Here is a 21,277-nt window from a genome sequence, read left to right on the forward strand (position 1 = left end):
TCCAGAACCACGTAAGTCCCTGAAAATTGATTGGTTGCTTTGAGACAGTTTAGCTCTCTCCTAGACTTGAGAGGAGCAGGGTCAGCTAACTACTCCTCACCTCTATGAAATGAAGTACCGCCACTGACCACTAGAGGCCACTCCACGGACAAAATTACTCCTTTTTGGGCTAAAAGATGTCATAACAGAAGGTAAAAGCTGCAGGGACACCTATCTGTTTCCACTTGCTGGATATGGAGCTGTGAAGACAGAGATTGGAGGTAGGAGCAGATAGGGACTGGGGGTGGGGTGGAGAGTTTGTGGGATAAAAACTGTCACAGCTCAAAGTGAAATTACATTATTATTATTTATTATTATCGTTTATTTATATGGTGCCACAAAGGTTCCGCAGCGACTAACAATACACAAATGAGCAAAACAGATAACAAATTACAGTACAAGACAACTTAGGACAAGTACATGGTAAATATGGATAGTTACATCAGGGGACAGGACACTGAAACAATCATTAGGGTGGAAGAGATGTATATATTCTAAGAAAAGCACATGAGGAGAGAGGGCCCTGCTCGTGAGAGCTTACATTCTAGAAGGGGAGGGTTAGACAGACTGGGGTGACACAGAAGGGGTAGAAGTGAGCATAAACAGAAGGTTTGGATGAGAGATGGTCAGGTTTTATGCAGGAGGGTGGGAAGAGGTCAGCTTAGTCCTTGATATTTTAAGTCTGCAAAAGCGCTGGGTCATCAAGGAGTAGACAGCAGGGAGACAGTTGGAGAAATGAGTGAGGATAGAGGGAGAGAGATCAGGAGAGGAGAGGTAGATTTCAGTATTATCAGCATAGAGGTGATATTGGAAGTCGAGTGAGCAAATGAGCTCACTCTGGGCCTTATTCTAGTTCACTCTTTATGACAAAATCCTTCTTAGATGGACAAAACCATGTGCACTGCAGGTGGACAGCTGTAAAATGTGCAGAGGGAATTAGATTTGGGTGAGTTGTTTTGTTTCTGTGCAGGCTAAATACTGGCTGCTTTATTTTTACACTGCAATATAGATCTCACTTCTAAGTAAAACCCCACCCAAATTTAATTTTCTCTGCACAAGTAACATCTGCCCCACCTGCAGTGCATATGGTTTTGTTCATCTAAGAAGGATTTTGACAGAAAGAGTGAACTAGAATAAGGCCCTTAGAGAGGACATGTAGAGAAGAAGAGGACCAAGAAGAAAATCTTGGGGGACACCTACTATCAATGAAAGAGCAGGAGAGGTGAAGTCATTAGAGGTACAGCTGGGCATTTCCAAAACTGACAGTGCAAATACAAGCATTAACAGTGATAGTAAAAGTTTTATCAGCTGTAGAAATGGTGATATTACAGATGAATAGCCAGATTACGCAGCCAGGAGTAGGAGTAGTAGTAGTGTGATGTGAGTATGAAGTGAGCTCACTCAAAGCCGTCCTTTGGTTTTCTGAGTTGTTGTTTTCTGTCCTTCTGTTTCACTTCGGTAGGACGCTGGTATAACGCTGCAGTTATGTACGTTACAGAAGCTGTCATTTTGACGGGCTTTTAACTAGTCAGGATGTGCTGGGCCATGTGGTACGGACAGTGAGGAGGGAAATGAAGACAACATGGAGTAGCATGAACAGCAAAGGGGGGGGGGGGGTATCTTGGGCCCAATTTGTCTTATTCAGTCTCTTCTCAGCTGTTTACTGCTGACTCACAGCATTTATGATTCACTGATGCATCGAGTCACACTGGCTGGAGACCAAAATAAAACTCACTTAATTATGTGGAAGTAATAAATTAATAAGCACCAGAGTTTGTAATATGGAGACTGGGACTTGTGGTCTCCCAGGAGGTCAGGGGGTGTTGAAGTGTTCCTCCCTGTAACACAAAGCAGGGTAGTGTAAACACCCCCCTCTCTTTGTGCATTGTGTGTGTCCGCCGTACACTGCGCCTTTGTTCCTGTCCTCCACATTCACACTTTCTTCAGAAGTTCCAAACACAGTGTCAGTCCAAGATACAACTTTGCAACACATCTTCTGGAAATATAACAACACCGTCGGCAACTTGCAGCGTCGACCATATTTACAGCAAATGTTTGGCAGTTTTACCCTGTGTGTAAATAAGGATCAGATCCTGCATTGTTATTACATGATTTATACTGTATATGCCTGGACTGCAGACTGGCAAGGAGCTGAGTTTTCATAGAGAATTGTCAATACAATATGGTTTAACTTATTGAGTATATGGTACATATAAGGGAAAATTGCACCTTATTAGGAAATGTTACTTTTTTGTTGTGATAGTGTGTTATTGTGAGTCTGTTAACTTTGTAACATTATTGTGTAATAGGGATTCTAGTTCCAGCCAAAGTAACAACAGTGACACCTAGTGGTGAGAAATATATACAAATCCAAACTACTGAGGCAAAAGAGCTTAGAAACAAAATAATAATTTATTTATTAAGTTTCTTATATAGCGCACACATATACCGCAGCGCAGAGTATAGTTGAACATTCAGAACCTTCCTGCAGTGTCAGTGCATGTCCTCGTGTTCTAATACTCTATAGTTGAACAATGTTTCCCTCCTGGACCTTGGTAAAACCCTTGATATGTGATATATATGTGACAGTTTCTATCATGTCCCCCTTTCCCTTATCTCCTCCGAACGATACATACAGTATTGAGATTTTTTAGCCTTTCCGGGCACGTTTTGTGATGTAGGCCATGCACCATTTTAGTTGCTCTTCTTTGTACAGTCTCTAATGTATTTATATCCATCTGGAGATATGGCCTCCAGAACTGAACACAATACTCTAGGTGAGGTCGTACGAAAGACCTATACAGTGGCATTATTATTTCTTTCTTTCTACTGCTGATACCTCTCCCTATGCAACCAAGCAGTGCTGGCATCAGAAATTGTGAGGCATTTTTTTTTTTATTTAATTTTTTTTTTTGGGGGGGGGGTTCTGCCTAGGGTGCTGACAAACCTTACACCGGAAAACAGGGAAGGAGAAGAAACTCGGGTGGGGTGCACTCTAATCCCCAATCCTATGAAGTTATTCTGAAAACATTTATTGTATTTATTTAAAAAATAATTTTTTATTTTTTATTTTTTAATGCTAGTGCAAAGATAAATTGGCATATTTTTATGTGAGGCTTATACTGTCCAAAATAATAAAAATTAGGTTTATTAATCACTAATTTTGGTACTTGTTTCCTAGCACGGCCACACCGATTCTAGTCGGGGGCATCGCAGGTAAAAAAATCAAATCGGTCGCATCGCATGCGTGCTAAAAAATCGCATGCGATGGTCCCGACACGATGCCCCCGATTTCCCATAGGGAACAATGTTAAATGCCTCAATTTACCCAAATGAACAGGGAACAATGTTAAATGGTCCAGAAACCCCCAAAAACACCCCAGAAGAGTGAAATGGCCCCCCAAAATTAGTTAACGCCACCCCACGATCAACGTGAACCCGAAGCGTGGCGATCGCAGCGAACCCGTGAGGGGCGTCGGTACGCGTCCTCCGACCTTTTCATACCCCCACTATCCACGTCGGCGTGGAGTTGAGAATAGAATAGTGTGGCGAGCGCAGCGAGGCGAGCGCAGCGAGGCGAGCGTAGCGAGCCCCGCGAGGGGACGCGGATACCTTCACAGTTATACGCTTCCCCTCGCGGGCTTCACAGGTGTCCGTGGCGACGCGGACACCTGTGAAGCCCGCGAGGGGACGCGTTTACCTGTGAAGGTATCCGCGTCCCCTCGCGGGGCTCGCTGCGCTCGCCACGCTTCGGGCTCGGTGGCTCGCTGCGCTCGCCACACTATTCTGTTCTCAACTCCACGCCGACGTGGATAGTGGGGGTATGAAAAGGTCGGAGGACGCGTACCGCCGCCCCTTGCGGGCTCGCGCTCGCCACGCTTCGGGTTCACGTTGATCGTGGGGTGGCGTTAACTAATTTTGGGGGGCCATTTCACTCTTCTGGGGTGTTTTGGGGGGTTTCTGGACCATTTAACATTGTTCCCTGTTCATTTGGGTAAATTGAGGCATTTAACATTGTTCCCTATGGGAAATCGGGGGCATCGCGTCGGGACCATTTAATGCTTATTTAGCCGCATGCGACGCGACCGACGCGATTTTTTAACTTTTCAATGCATTTCAATGGGAAATCTGGTCCATCGCGTCGGGGGCCATCGCATACCACTATTAAGGGCACAAGATCAATGCGATTGTGGCCGTGCTAGGAAACAAGTACCCTAATTTTTACTGTGTTTATTCTCCATGGTTTTACTATCAAAGCCCTACGATATATATTACCTAACAGTGGGGCAGATGTATTAAGCCTTAACAAGAGATAAATGCAAGGGTGATAAGGAGAGATAAACGTCCAGCCAATCACCTGCTAACTGCCATGTTACAGCCTGTGTTTGAAAAAAGTCAATAAGGAGCTGATTGGCTGGACGTTTATCTCTCCTTATCACCCTTGCATTTATCTCATGTTAAGGCTTAATACATCTGCCCCAATGGCCCTTATTCTGGTTGGTGCGGTAATATCTGCGTGCGTTCGTACCGCCGATGTTTTGTGTCTGCGCATGTGCAGAGGCGTCTCTGCGCATGTGCGAGCGGGGCGTACGGCCAAATCCCGCATGAAATGTGAACACTCCGAACAGGGGGTGGAGAGGGGCGTGAAGGGCAATTTGGGCTCATTACCATATGCATACGCCCCGCGTTTCATGGGCATTCCCATGCAAACGCTGGGCGTACGTATGGTAATGCGGCCGTGACGCACGTGTAGGGGGGCGGATATATAACATTGCCGGATGTCAGCTGCCCGCCCAGATCCCTGCTTTTGCACGGAAAAATGTCCGTGTGGTCTGAGGTTGCGGGTGCTGGTGGAGCACTCGGTCCTGCATTCGATGGTCTGCGACCATCGAATGATGGGGGAGGTTCCCTTAGATGGAGGAGGCGTATTCCGTGAAAAATACACGTGCGGTCCGTTCGGCCAGCTTCTTACCGCGTACGGACGGAAGTTGGCGATCCGTATGGAAGGCGGGGTTTCGCACGCACGGTCCTGGCCGCATATTCGGATCCGGACGCACCGATCAGAATAAGGGCCAATGTGTCTACATTAAAGACTGGTATCTGGTGTCACTAATATGTCTGCACCTTTAATTGGTTGACCATCATACAGTACATCCCTATCAATAATCCAGCATTGATGTTCTGGGTCGGCTTACTCAATTATTGTAATTTGAGACAAGGATTTAATCATCGGTCAAAGCAAAATTATAAAGGACAAACAAAATATTTACACCTTATATACATATTTACAACTAGGTGATTCATCGCGCCCTACGGGCGCTCTTCACACCGTTGTAAGGTGTTATGGAAGTCGAGTTACACACACGCCATTTTAGGATAGTATGGCCGCCATTTTGGTTCGCAGAGTTGCGCAAATAAAGTTTCCATACCCGAGTATGCGTGGCAAAGTGGACCAGAAGAGTAGCCATACTATCACACATAAATTCATAAATACATACTGACCCTAAGTAAAATATAGTTAAAGGTTTAGAACGCCACACATAGCTTAGTTAGCCCTGCATACATCTATCTGTATCGTGTTTAGTACCGTTCCGTTCAGCTCATTATGCGAAGTATTCCGGTCATTGCGAATATATCGCAATGTACATTGCCCGAGAGATATGGACATAATCCATATTCCAGAGACAGTTTCTGTTGTAAGTAGTTAACAAAGGAAACTAGCTCAAACCGGTTCTTATCCTTGCTGACGCCGAAACCACCAAACAAAGGACTCTTAAAGTTCACTCCCCTGCACCTGGTCAGACCAGGTACAGCGTCTAACCTCCAATCACAGTGGACCGGACATATGATCTCTGACCAATGAGAATGGCCTTTGACCTCCCCCTTCTGACCCTATAAGATAGGCGACCCAGAGCAGCCAAACTCTCTTCGGCACATCTACTTTCCCTGGACCTTCCTACCGGACTATAGTTCATTCCTGAACGATAGTGAGCTCTGACCGGACTGCGCTTCGCATATTTGATGAGACGGGTAAACGGTTGCATTAACGGTATTTATCCTTATTGTATTGATTGGCTGATTGTGTCTTGTATCTGTTTTCTCTCCCCTTAGCAGAGTCTGTTTAGTATTCATTGTTAGTATATTGTATCACCTGTTATACCTGTGTATTCTTATTTCTGTAAACCCCTTCTGTCCATTAGGGACTTAAATACAAACCTTTTACGGAGTTCTAATCTCCTTATTCCTATTCAGTGGTCGTGTCTGTTTATTCGCATAATAGCGATAAGGTATATTGCGGACACAGTCCGATAAGGTATATTCGCAGATTAGAGACAAAGTACTGCGAAGGAATCTCTGAATAAGGTATTGGATCTTGGTATACATAATACAATAAAAGGTACGCTACGCTGCGCTACGCTTTGTTCGCACGTAGCTAGGTATAAAGGGTACGTTGGTTGCGGACTTATTACGTAACCAACGCTTTTCACTTATCGTCACTCTGGTTATATTTTAATCACCATTAACAGTGTATATGAGAAATATGGTTAGAATTGTATGAAAGATGGCCTGTATTGCAACTTGAGTTATAGGTGAAATGTGTTAAATAGAGAGCATATGATTTGGAAGGGGGTGTGTATTGTTTTGTTTAATTAAAAAGAGGTTGTTTAGGTGTGTGTGTGCAGGGCCGGTGCTAGGGGGTTCGGCGCCCTCCTGCAAACTATAAATTTGCGCCCACCCAAGCTTTACAAAGGGACACAGTAGCAAAATATTATTTACCTTACACAGCTGTAACTAGCCATTTTGGTGCCATGAGTTAAAAAAGAGGGAGAGTTTGCGCCGTAGGCGCGTGCAAAAATGTAGGAGCGAGGCTTCACATGGAAGAGGCGTGGTCACATAAAAATACCAATTACACCGTAATCCCCATAACACATTATCCTTCACGGGGGGGGGGGGGGTCGTGGGGGGAGCCGGGAACCGCGGGAGGGGGGGCCGCGATTCACGGGAGGGGGGGGGGGGGGGCGGCGGGGAGCGCTCACCTGGTGGCTGTGGAGTAGGTTCCTGGGCAACATGGGGAGGCAGAGGGTGTCTGGCAATGTGGGTTTACTGGGCTGGTTCTCTGTCATGTGTGTCAGTCATATGAGTCAGAGGCTCCACCCAGCGTTACAGACACACTCACACACTTTGAGTGACAGATGTAGCCAAATATATAAGAGATTGAGCCACTGATTTTGGTTATGCCCTATTCTGCCCACAATGGAGGTAATGCATCCAATGCCCCCGTATGGGTGTATTGAGCCCTATCAGTTGGTATAGGGTTGCTTTAGGTAGATACTCTAGAACACATCTCTTATATATTTAGCCAGATCTGTCACTCATCCCCTGTGTAGCTAACGTTCCCGCCCAGCAGGATACACAAACCCACCCCCCCAGGGAAAAGACCATGTGTATAACGTTCCACCCCCTTGGCCCCTCCCCCCTCTGCCAGCACCCCCTAACCCCCCCCCACGATTCACGGGACCCCCGGGACCCCCCTCCTACGATCCGCAGGACCCCCACGACCTCCCACGATTCGCGGGACCCCCACGACCCCCCCCCCTCCCGCCCCCCCCTACCGCAATTCTAGCCCCCCCCCCCGCGCGATTTGCGGACCCCCGCCCCCTCCCGCGAATCACGGAACCCCCCGTAGCACCCCCCTCCCGCGATTTGCAGACCCCCACCCGCGATTCGCGGACCCCCCTCCTGCGATTCACGCCCCCCCCCTCAGGCAATTTACGGCACCCCCCCTCCTGTGATTCGCAGCCCCCCACGACCCCCCCTCCCTTGATTCAGGGCACCCCCCGCGATTCACGGACCTCCATAACCCCCCTCCCGCAATTTACTGACCCGACAACCCCCCTCCCGCAATTTGCGGACCCCCCTTCCCGTGATTCAAGCCCCCCCGCGCCCCCTCCCACGATTTGCGGACCCCGCCCCCTCCCGCTAATCGCAGATCCCCGCACACACCCCCCCCACTCCCGCAATTTGCAGACCCCCCTGACCCCCTTCCGGCAATTCCACCCCCAAGCGGACCCCCGCGACCCCGCTCCCGCATTTCACGTACCCCCGTGACAATGGGGGATCCTGTACCGCCACAAGCAGGTGCCGCCCCTAGGTGGGAAATCCGGCCCTGGCTGCCGCGCTGCAGGTTCCCCCACTGCCAGAAGTGACCCCACTGCCTCTGCACCAGCGCCACAACTTTTATCAATGTATTGCCCACATACCACTATTATACAGCCTCCTGCTCTCATGCACACTCACTCACTCCCAGTGGGAGGAGACGCTCACCCACTGCCGGGAGCTGCATACTGTCCCCCACCCTCCTCCAGTTCTAGGGATGACCATCAACCATCAATGATTTCAAATAATCGATGGTTTATGGCCGATGTTGAATACTTTTGCCATCGATGTGGGAGGACCAGATGGTTTCCCTACATCGATGGCAAAGGAGAACCGATCAAGTTTCAAATTTTTTTAAGGTGCCGGAACACGGAGCATAGCTCTGCCCCCCACACCCGGATGTCCCTCCACCAAGTTCTGATTGACCCACGGCCTATTCAGTCAGATATAATGGATGACCATCGATAGCTACAACAATCGATGGTTATCCAAGTAATATGTTACTACTATCGATGGCAGGGTGCAAAATCGCCATCAATGCCAACCATCGATGGCGTCTGCACCAATGCCTATCCCTACTCAGCAACAGCCAAAAACCTTTACTATCCCTCATGCCCACACACCTCTTTCACTGCCCTGCCTCCTGTTCTCCTGCCCCGTAACTTCCGCCAGTGGGGACCCGCTCACCCTGTGTTGCCCACATTCCCCTTTCATGCTTTACTACCCAGCCTCCTGCTCTCATGCACCCTAACTCCCACCCAGTAGGAGGAGACACTGACTCAGGGGCACCGTTCTGTACTCCTGTGCTGCCAGGCTGGACCCTCACCCACTGGCAGAAGCTGCACAGTGTCCCCCACCCTCCTCTTTAGTCCCCCGTATGCCCACACACCCCTATCACTACCAGCTTCCTGCTTTCCTGAACCGTAACTTCCACCACTGGGGAGTCGCAGACGCTGTATTGCCCACATACCCCTATCATGCCTCATAGCCCAGCCTCCTGCTCTCATGCATTCTAACTCCCACCCAGTAGGAGGAGACACTGACTCAGGGCCACCGTCCTGTACTCCTGTGCTGCCATGCTGGACCCCCATCCACTGGCAGAAGCTGCACAGTGTCCCCCACCCTCCTGTTTAGTCCCCCTTATGCCCACACACCCCTATCACTACCCAGCCTCCTGTTTTCCTGTGTCGTGACCTCCGCCAGTGGGGAGCCGCTGACTCAAAAACACCCTACTATACTATTGCACACACACACACCTAAACAACATGCACACACAGCCCCCCCCCCCACACCCACAAATGTCACTGTACCATCCACACTATCAATGTACATCTTACTCTGTAACCGCTTTTTAATTAAACAAAACAATACACCCCCCTTCCACATCATATGCTCTCTATTTAACACATTTCACCTATAACTCAAGTTGCAATACAGGCCATCTTTCATACAATTCTAACCATCTTTCTCACAATACAAACGTTCACAAATTAAGGGGGCGCAGCCCCTTACGACGGTGTGAAGAGCGCCCGTAGGGCGCGATGAATCACCTAGTTCATCAATAATTCATTTCATTCAAGTGTGTCAAATTTGTATCAATCAGCAAGCTTGCAAAAGCAGGATTTTCAGACACATACAGTACATACATTTGTACCATTGTAGCAATAAATGTGCCACAATGCTGTGGTGCTTCACCAATAATTTGTTATACAGTATGTGACTGTATCGAGTTTGTATCAATCATGCAGTACATACATTTGTATCAATGCGGCTATGGTTGTGCTATAGTGCTGGGGATTGCTATCACGAATGTAGATATAGTATTACAATCAAAATGCACATCTCCCAAAGGAAAAATCAATTGGGCCAAAGCAAGAGAAATACGATGCAGACCTCCCTATTAGGGCAGGATCATAAATACGGCATAAATCAGCTCCAATAGGAGCGTAGCAGTAAAATGAAACATGCAGAAAATGAATAAAACATTAAGGACCATGCCCCGAACACTAATGCGGTACTTCAACAGTTTAGCCGCAATTGTCAGGGGAAGTGCACGGCGTTTGATACCTGTGGTCTCCGTTTGGCTGTGCGGGGAATCCCAGACAGGACGAAGATTCTTGCCGGTCACGTGAGCGCTTACGTGATCGGCCTCGACGTACGTTTCGCCTGAGGGCTTGTTCACACGGCAGCGGCCCTGATTACACCACACATAGTAATGCCCATTACATATTATGCCACACACCGTAATACATACAGATGGAGCATGTCCCATCTTTGGCCGGCGCTCCCCAGACCCCTTGCGCTGGCGAGCGCCGGCAACAGAGACTGGGCCTCGGTGGCGATGCAGGTCCCTGCCCGTCTCCGCTTCAGGGAGACGGGCAGGGTTAGGGGGGATGGCGGGGCGGCGAGGGGCACTGGGGGAGGCATCAGGGAAGGCGGCGGGGACCCGGGACAAGGTCCGTTGCCACGGGGCGTGCAAGCGTCTTGTGTGCGCTCGCGCCCCTGGCGGGAGCCGGCCGTTGACGGGGCTGGCGATAAAAACGCCAGCCCTGCAAAGTTAAGCCCGACTGCAAAGTTAATGCCGCTATTGGCCGCTAGGCGGCCAATAGCGGCATTCGGGGGCGGAGCCGCACGATGTAAACAAACACCGTGCGGCTCCCTCAGAGTCCGGTCTGGTTTCGGGGTGTCGGTTTGTTTTTTTGCCAAGACACTTACCTGGACTACGTCGCGCTGGGACAGGTGAGTATGGTTTCCTTCCACAGCTTCCTCCATGGATTTCGTCGGATCCGGACGCCATCGCCGACAGCGACGTCGACATGGAGGCAGAAGACGACACAGGACCAGAAGACGACGACACAGGACCAGGGCTACCTACGGAAAGAAGATAGGTAAGTATCAGTATGTGTGGGCTTTGTATGTATTAAAGTTTTATTTTAAAAGTGTGTCAGTGTGTTTTGTGTACTATTTTTTTTAACTGTGGAACTACAAGTGCCAGCGGGCCCTTTAATGCCCAGCAGGCTGGGACTTGTGGTTCTCCAAGTCCCAGCTTGCTGGGGAGGCTTGCTGGCACTTGTAGTGCCACAGTAAAAAACAATAGTTTAATCTATTTTTTTACACCACTATCAGCTCGATGCCCACCGCCCAGGGGCATCGAGGACAGCACCAGGCTTCAGCCTGGTCAGGTAAGTCCTGGAGGGGGGGGACCCCTTCATTGGGGGGGTCCCCACTCCCCCAGGGCCCCTGGCCAGGCTGACTGGTCGGTAGGGTTAATGTTTTGGCCGCGGGACCTTATATCATAAGTGTCCCCCGGCTGTGACATTACCCTGCTGGCTGGTTTTGCCTGGGGCTGGTTCTTAAAATACGGGGGACCCCTAGTCATTTTGTCCCCCGTATTTTGGGAACCAGCCCCGGACCTGGAGCCTGGGGCTGGTTGTTAAAAATCGGGGAATCCCTATTTGTCGGGTTCCCTGATTTTTAATTACCGGCCCCGGCTGCTTCAGCCTGGTGCTGGTTTCGGCTGTGGGGGGGACCCCACTCCGTTTTTTTTTTTAATATTTATTTTTTTTTCTATTTTTTTACACTGAAGCCTGCACGGATCTGACTGATCCGTGCAGGCTAAAACGCAAATAGAACAGGAAAATGGTGTTCTATTTTCCTGTCGTATTTGCGTGGGTGTTTCACACCACTTAGCAGCCGTATTATCCATACGGCTGCTTAGTACATCAGGAACCACCATTCTTTTGAATGGTGATTTCTGTCGTATTCTATCGATGGTGTAGGACATTTGTATTTGTAACTACAAATACGAATGTCCCATCTTTAGGACTACGAATTGTTGTATTTTTGGGATTGTAAATCCCGAAAATACAAATTCGTAAAAAAAAGGTGTATTTCTCCCTACGAATACACCTTTTTTCTACGAATCCATTTTGGTAAATGTCCCCCATTATACAGCACACCGTGGACTCCTTACAAACTGTTCTTCATTGCATCAGATGAGGAGGGGCACTTGTGCCGGGATGAGGAGGGCATACCTCCCATCTGTCCCGCTTATCGCGGGAACGTCCCGATATTTTGGAACATTCCAGCGTCCCTCCCGCCGCCGGCAGTGTCCCGCGGCGGGGTGGGCAGTTGGGAGTCCCCCCTGTAGTCCGTGAATAGACGCTGTGCGCATGCACACAGCATCTATTCTTGCAGGCAGAGGGGCTGGCATTCCCCCACCTTGGCGAAAAATGGGGCCCCCAGAAATTTGACTGGCGCATTTGGGGCGCACCCTGTCCTGCCGCCGGGGTCCCAGATGTTGGGAGGTATTGGAGGGGCACTTGTGCCGGGTGATCCCGGTCCCTCTATGATTGCGCCCTGCTGACTAGTTCAAACACTAGCCTACACCCACCACAGCCTGCTTCACACTCACACTGGGTTTCACGCTTTTTGACTCCTCTCTGCACCCTCTCAAATCTGGAACCTGGGGCCAGGGCCGGCGCCACCACTAGGCAAATCTAGGCATTTGCCTAGGGCGCCGGCCACTGGAGGGCGGCATTTTGCCCCCCGTGCCGCGGGGGTACCTGTCCTGCGGCGCTGTGTATTTAAAGCTGGTGGCGGAGGCAGCGATAGGTCCCTGCAGTCAATAAGAAATAACGAGTGCTATCCGCCGGGCTATGCGGAAGCGCTTCTGTTGTGAAAACACTGTCCGCACGCTGATTGGCTGAGATTCAGCCAATCAGCGTGCGCCGTGCGGCCAGTGTTTTCACAACAGAAGCGCTTCCGCATAGCCCGGCGGATAGTGCTCGTTGACTGCAGGGACCCCTCTCTGCCACCGCCGCCAGCTTTAAATACACAGCGCCGCAGGACAGGTACCCCCCATCCCCCGGCACCGGGGCGCCCCCACCTCGACTCGCCTGGGGCGCTCCGGTGCCTTGCACCGGCCCTGCCTGGGGCATGTGTACTTTGATCGCATTACATGCGTCTTTAATGCAAGTTAGATAAGACCAATGCTCATTTTTCTTGCCTTTTACAAATATAACACTTAAATCATACTTGCATGCTCGTCCCAGAGGCGTTACAGGATTTTGGTACAAACAGTGTATATGAGTTTCGATCCATACACACTCTGTGTTTTTGCCCAGCGTGTATGGATAGCGATGATGGGAAAAATTGCTGGGCTGAAAAACACTCAGTGCTTACACACTGAACATTTTTCGCCCATTTTAACGATTTAAGGGGCACATTTATTAAGTAATATTTGCGGCTAAATCCCTGGGGGTTAACCGCAAATATTAAGTATCACCTAAATGTATTAAAGGGGGACCGCTGCAGGAATCTCCGATCCCTGTTGCGATCTCCCCCTGCAGTGCCGCCGGCCTCATTCCCCATAGGTTTCTATGGGGGATGCGAAGCTGGCAGATGTATCAACATCGGGCAGCCCGGCATCGCACCCCTGGGCTATCGCCATTCTTATATGGCGATAGCCCATTGTAGCCTGTGGCTACACATCGCACTGCCAGATCGGCAGTGCGGTCAGCGGGGTCAGCGCATTACCGCGCATGCGCAGACCCCCCGGCTTCCGGGTCAGGGCTTCGCAGGGACTTTCGGAGCCCTGTCCCTGCACCCTACCTTTGATAAATACCAGCGGTATTGCAGGATACCGCAATGCGATGTCCGGTGATGTCACCGCGCCGGCATCGCTCTCTAATGATAAATGCGCCCCTAAGGAAGCTATGGAAAGCCGCCCACCCCGTCGCTCATCTGCTGGTAATACCAGCAGATGAACGGCCCAGGCCAGCGATGATCAGCACTCACGATCATCGCTGCCCCGTAACACACTGGGCGGCTTTCGAGCCGAAAGCAGCTCAAAGCTTTATAGTTTTTCTATACCGTTTTTGGGCCTAATCTCCCCCTATGCAGCTCATTCACTTCTGATGTTTTCAGCAATTTTGGGACTAGTTTAGAAGTACTGTAGACAAACTTTAGAATGAGAAGCTTTTTAACTGATATGGGAGAAAAAAATGTAAGAAGTCAGCATCTGTTCCTTTACAGGAAGCGTTAGCCGCTCCCCGCACCATGCCATATGAAGCTGGTGATATACAGATCAAAAGGAGCCATGTACTAGAAGCAGAAGGTGTCCTCCACTCCCAGGAACTACTAAAAATAACTTCTAGGAAAATAATATTTTCATAGCAAGCCAATTCCCATCTGTGGCCTTCTGTCTGCTCGTCAGGCTCAGCTGAGAGGATATTAGTTGGTACCCAGGAATACTTAGAATAATTATAACAAGTAAAATAGAGGGAACAATATTGTCACCTTTCCTTTCAGTGTCAAGGCAACTCTTGAAACAATTTAAGTTGTTCAGTGCACGCTGCCTTGTTTGATTATTACATGCAGTGAAGGCATGCTTTTGTCTTGTAAATGTATGCTGCATAAAAGTCGTAGATGGGTCTGAGATGGGACATTTATTGAAGATGGGATGTTGCCCATAGCAACCAATTACATTTTACATCTACAAAATTTTCCAGGACCACTTTCATTTTCTAATCCGCCCTTGCTCAGGACACATGTAATACAAACAGTTTCCGGGTCCCCTCTCCATAACTCCCCGATTTTCACGGACCCTCCCATTTTTTGGGGCGAGTCCTGCGTCCAGCCTGGGGCCAGCAGTGTCCCGCGGTGGTGGTGGGGGGAGCAGTTGGGAGTCCCCCCTTGCTGCCTGCTGAGTCTTTTACAGTAGACAGGGGGTCTGGGGGCGTGGCCAGCAGCTATCAGAGCTCTGGCCATGCCCCCACAGCAACGAAAAAAGTGGGGGGTGGCCTCACGGCTTTGCCGTGGCCACAGATCCCACCTGGTTGCTAGGCCATGTCCCCAAATTCAGACTGCGCCTACAGCGCTCACCCACTCCACGAGGGGGTCGGAGAGTGAAGGAGCAGCGTCTCGCTTCACGGGTCGGCGGCGGGAGATGGCCACAGCGTTGCTGCATGGGGGGGCTGATGAGAGAGAGAGGGAGCAGTGTCTTGCTCTAGGGGTGTGTGTGAGAAGTTGGGGGGGGGGGGACTGGTGAGAGAGAGAGGGATCAGCTCACCTGATGGGGGGGGGGGGGGGCTGCTCCAAGTGGCCACTCACCAGTGGCCAGCACCCTACGCAAATGCCTAAGGCTGTCTAGTGGGGGTGCCGGCCCTGCGCCTACAGGGTGCGCAGGCATCCCTCCTTCTGTACAGTCAAAGTTGGGAGGTATGCCTCTCTTAGGACAGATGTAATCATATCTCCTAACTGTCTAGGTTTTTTTGGGACTGGGAGTTGGGAGTCCCCCATGCCTGCCGCTGCTCTGCTCTATTCAGTGAATCAGATGGGCTGGGAGCATAGCCAGCAGCTCACAGAACGCTGGCCATGCCCCCATAGCGATAAAAAACTGGGGTGTGGCTTGCGGTCACGGCACCCCTGCGAGACCGTGCCCCCTATTGCAGAGGCCACGCCCCCTTCTGGTGCATGCAAGCAATACCTAGTACAGTTCTGCCAGATCACTCCACCGTTTTGTGCATTCAAGAGAATTCCTGCAACGGGATATTAGAATGTTGGGATGTGCGCATTCGTTTTATTGCGGCAACTTATTGCAAATATCACTCAAATCTATTATCACGCAAATCTATTACTATACTATTAGCATAAGTGGGAGGTATTCAGATGCTTTCCGCCAATCAGAATCAGCCTCCAATCATCATCCTATACTGCACCAGGGGGCGTGCTACAGCAAAGTGGGCGTGATCACATCACTGTGGAATGTCGGTGTGATTTAACGTGAATCCTGTCCGCTAGAGTCCGGACTGTCGACTGCACTGTCAGAAATATGGATGTCAGGTGGCCGCAGTGAGACTTCAAGGTGTGGAGGTGGCCTCTTGGAAGTTCAGCACCTGCTGTTGGCATTAAGCTCATCAAGGAGGCCTCTCTGAGTCATCCTTCATTTTGTGATAGTCTGTCTCAGGGGCTCCCCCCAGATTCTAGAGCTCCTAGACAGCTGCCTAAAGATGTCTAATGGTAGAGCCGGCCAGACAGACTCCTGAAATCAGTACAGGGGGGGGGGGGGGGGGGTGTGGGTGTGGTGGGTGGGTGGTAGGAATAGGTTACATTCTATGGAAGATCTAAAATGAGTTCCATATTGGTGCCCCAAGATCACTGAACATCACCCCCACAATATATGGGAGCTTCTGGGCCCTAGGCAGGCACCTCAGTTGCCTTGTGTAAAATCTGCCTCTGGACAGGATCAACTCCTATCTCGCAGCCCAGCTGAGTCAGTGCATGGAAGGAAATGAGACTCTGCAGCGGGCAGTTTCAGATGAACCTGGTTGAAATTGGCGGGAGGTCATGAGGTGCTGTAAGGAAGGGGGTGAAAGGACAAAGGGGAGCTGAGGGGGGGAACATATGAAGATGGAGGAGGGGCCCCGTGTGCAGACTCAGGGTTGGCCTCCTCCTCTTCACGGTGCAGTAGATTCCATCATCTTACCAGACCATACTGCGCATGTGCAGGTCTCGGGAAACATAGCGTCCTCCACGTCCCAGAGACAAAATCGCTACTGCAGATGCACGGCGGTAATTTTGACGGTGATTTTTCATTGCAACCACAGATCTGGCATGGCGAGTTGCCTACTTTTATGCTGTCCTCTCTGGGAGAGGACAACCAGCTACAAAAAGCAGGTGGCGGGGCAGGTCGACGTGCCGCGAAATGGGCGGGGACAAAGACAGAGCTCAACAACTGAGCCTTGTGTGGGGGCATGGCTATTGAGATCGCATCATTGTGGCCGCTCCTCCCGTTGTGAAATGCTGGTATTCGAAGGGGAAATGTGGGGGAATTGCTCACCAGGAGGTGGACCCAATTTTCGTGAATCTCTCGGCCATCCCAGGAGGGTAGACAAGTATGTGGGAAGGTAAGTAATAACAAATGGGTGCAGTGTGTTCAGAGAGCCCTGCCCCCCGGACCCAAGGGCCCGTGTGGTGCATTGCACCTATTATATAAATGCTTCTGAGTTGGAGGTGAAAAGGGCACAGAGATGGCTTCAGAGGAGAGGTTGTCCCACTGTTAATGGCCACACACTGTATTGGCTGGAGCTGGATGCAGAGGAAGGAGGGCTGTGAGGAGGGAGGAGATTTAGCACCCAAAAATGTATTGGGGGAGATTCTCTAAGAATCTCCGCCCCCCATTGCAATTATAATTATCGCATATGTTCTAACATATGCGATAATTATAGCAAAGGACAGCTCTTGCGTTAAGAGCTGTCTTTTGCGGTGAGAGTCGCCAGGTCCCAGCGGCTCCCCCCTCCCTCCCACACCCGGCGCTGCTGCTGCGCCAGGCCCTCCTCCTCCCTGCACCCGGAAGAGGATCAGTGCAGGGAGGAGGTCACAGGTCCGGGCAGCACAGCTCTGTGCTGCCCGGACACAGGTGAGGGGGCGATGCGGGGCGGCGGGGGTCCGCGCGGGGCGGCGGTGGGTTTGCATTAAAAGCCCATTGGCTTCTATGGGGCATCACCAGATTTTTCTGGCGAGGCCCTCCGCCGCGGTAACCCGGCGGGGGATGCTTAGAGCATCCCGAAATGTGGTAAAAACCCAGGTAACAGGGTTTTTACCGCATTTTTACCTTAGAAAATCTCCCTTACTATCTCTATTATGGCTTTGCTTGTAATAACTGTAGATGGTGGCTGCGCTGCACCCCGTCACCCAGTACTTTAAAAAACAGCCAATCAGCTCCAACCTGTGATTTTTCAAACCCAGTCTGTAACATTGCAATTAGGAGTGACATTTTATCACTTTTTGAAGCTTGACACTTATGGCCCATAGTAAGACTAAACCAATGTATGTAATAGGTACAAAAGGAGTAGGCAAAGAAGCAGACAGCGGCACTCTGGGAATTTTCAAAAACGTATATTAGTGCAAAAATAGCATACCAACGTTTCGGGGCATAAGGTACCCCTTTGTCAAGGTGAACAGTGCAGTAACCTATATCTGTAATGAAAACATATATCTGTAATATATCTGTAATGAAAGAAGCTGCAATGAGGCGGCTTTCCAATCAGCGGAAATAAGAGATAGTGCTGCTTATATAATGGACTCAGAGGCCACCGTATAAACCTTCCTGTAAGTATGCTGGACATCCCCCCCTATACCTACAGAACAGTACAGAGCGGGCTGCAGGGGAGTCCTCCGGGGACTATACAAGCCACAAGCCCTGGCATCCACAGTGTGTATCAGCCTCAGTATTGCAGTTGTACAGTAACCAAGAAACTTGGGACCTGTTCTGTGTATTTGCCACCACGCTTTATAGGGACAAGCTTGTGATTTTTGGAAGATTAGTCTGCCAATGTAAATCTACTTTCGGTTATTTAAGAATCAATAGTAATATCCCCAGGGCGCAAGTAAACCAGAAAGCCAAAATGCCCCATTGTGAGTGTTTCTTAAATCGTCCAGATATCTGGTTTCTCAGTAATGCAATGTTCTCTGCAATAACAGAGACTGCTCCAATGAAAATCGTTATTCTACATTTTATTGATGTGAAGGTAAACTATGGATGTGCAGGAAAATACACGCAAGGGAATGAGATTTAGGCTTTTGCCGGTGCTACGCGTTTCGTTAGAGGTGTGTGGCTCTCAGTAGACAAACCAATTAAAGTTTATGTACGTATCTGGAGGTGTCCACTCTGCTCACTGTCCACTTATGCATACTTGCCTATCCCCCTGGATTGGCCAGGAGGCTCCCTAAAATCAGGTGCCACTCCTGGCCCCCTGGATGGTTAGACAAGTCTCCCAGAGCTCACCCCCCGCAGCTATCCTTAAAATGGGATGGTCCAGGGAGGCCAATGACATTGTAGCCATGTCTCCCACTTTACATTGACAGTAATCCGGCATAAAAAAGCGGGGGCGGGACCACGATATTGTAAAAGTGTGCATGTCCCTGTCCTACCCTTTTTGAGGGCACACACCCTGCAATATTGTTGACATGTGTCTCGGTCCCGACAATGCCCCCCTCCCCAATTGTGAGGCCAAGTTCCCTCCAGTGGGATGCATATAGTCAGAATGAACGCTGGCATCCCAACTGTCACCATAAAGCCGGTGCCGGAATCCCGACAACGAGGAGGAATCTTGTCTGCCGGGATGCTGAACGGCGAGTAATCGCCTGGGGAAGGGGGGGGGGGGGGGGTTAGGTTTTGGAAGTAGTAGGGGACTTAGGGTTAGGCTGCATAGGAGGGTAAAGTGAGGGTTATGCTGCAGAGAGGGGGAGCTAGGCACTTAGAAGGGGGGCTTAGGCTGCAGGGGTCAGGCCTTAGTGAGGACGGTTAGGGTCAGTCTGAAGGGGGAGGGTTAGGGATGGCCATTGTTGGTTGCCATCGATGGTGATTCTGCAACCAGCCATCGATAGTCACAAACTATGTGATGGACAACCATCGATAGATTTACCTATCAATGGCCATCCATTCAGTTTGACTGACTGGACCAACTTAAAAAAAAAAAAATTGTTTCTGCTGTGCCATCGATGTAGGGAAACCATCTGATTCTCCCCCCCTCGATGTCAAAAGTATTTGTCATCGGCCACAAACCACCAATGATTTTGAATCATCGATGGCAGTCCCTAGGGAGGCCTGTGGTCAGGCTGCGGTAAGTGAGTGTGTGTGTGTGTGTGTGTGTGGGGGGGGGGGGGTTAGCGTACTTACCGACTCCATAAACAAAACTAGGCCTCAGACTACCAGGCATTACATTGTAATGGGCTCTGCTTTGCCTGGTACTGTGCACAGTACTACTTCTTCTGCTGTTTGTATGCACAGTTCTCCCACCTCTGTCCTCGGCTCTGATCTATAAGTGTCCATGACCCTAAGTTTAGTCGCAGAAAGATTCTAAATCCGTCCATAAAACAATGTGCACGTAGCTGCCGCGGCCAGGCAGGGAGATTTCTCCATGACGCCGGCTGCTGCCACCACTGTACCGCAGAACAAATGATGGAAAGCAGGAATAAAGTGGTTTTCTGGTGGTCTGACACCACACGGAGAAGGCCCGAGGCCTGCGCTGCAGTGAGTCACTTCCCTGCAGGGTGCGTGATAAATTAGCTCTTGTTACTGTTTGCGCAGTAAATTCATATATTTTGGCTGCTCCATAAAACTGCTTCTGGTGCTCTAGATTACACACTGTATATCTTACTGGGGACAGTTTATCCCCCTGTTCTCCGCAGCATATTTCAGCCCGTGACAGAGGCGAAAGTAAGGCGAGGGCTCGCTCATTACCTTGAAACACAATATTATTTTATAGGGAAAGGACATGTTTGTTTAAATCCAGTTTTATGGCTGTATCATAACACGCTACAGGGGTATCGAGAGCCAGAAACCAAACATAAACACTTCTAATGGCTGGGATGAGACACGAGGCATCTGGCCGGGGGACCGGCGGCGTTCTCATACCTTGGGGTCTGTGGGGGTTATTCTGGTTGCTTCGCAGCCTTGCGAGTCCAGCAAACCCAGTCTTGCGTATGGTGGCCTGGCCGCCACCCATTCGCGAGGGCGATTCCCTCCTCGTAGGGCCTACGAATGGATGTTACGCAGTAACAGTAACACCCATGTGCCTATGCCCACCATCGGAGCCACTGCGAACATTCACCATCGGACCACAATAAGGCGCTATGGACCTCAGGGTGGTGTTAGCTATACCGGCCGTATAAAGCGGGTATGGAAAATCGGGTTGACACTACTAAGGATGAGAGTCAATAGGTCAACCACTATTGGTCGTCAGGTCGACACAGGAAAGAAAGGTTGACATTTATTTACTGTAAGTGGCGATTTTCTTTAGCAGGACCGAAAGTCACTTTGCAAGCATAAAAACATAGCAAAGAGGTAAAAGAAACAAAACAATAATGAACGTAGCGTACATAGTAAGTTTAGTAATACAGTGTTGGTGCGGCCTTTCCACAAAATAAGTTCCACAGATTACATAACCCACCTTGAATGTTACCAGGGCCCTTATCTGATCGGTGCGGATATATCCGCGTGCGTTCGGCCCGCCGATGTTTTGTGTCTGCGCATGTGCGAGCGGGGCGTACGGCCAAATTCCGCATGATATGTGAA

The sequence above is a fragment of the Crinia signifera genome, chromosome 3 (assembly GCF_055691185.1).
Source record: "Crinia signifera chromosome 3, ASM5569118v1, whole genome shotgun sequence".
In the NCBI taxonomy this organism is placed as follows: Eukaryota; Metazoa; Chordata; class Amphibia; order Anura; family Myobatrachidae; genus Crinia; species Crinia signifera.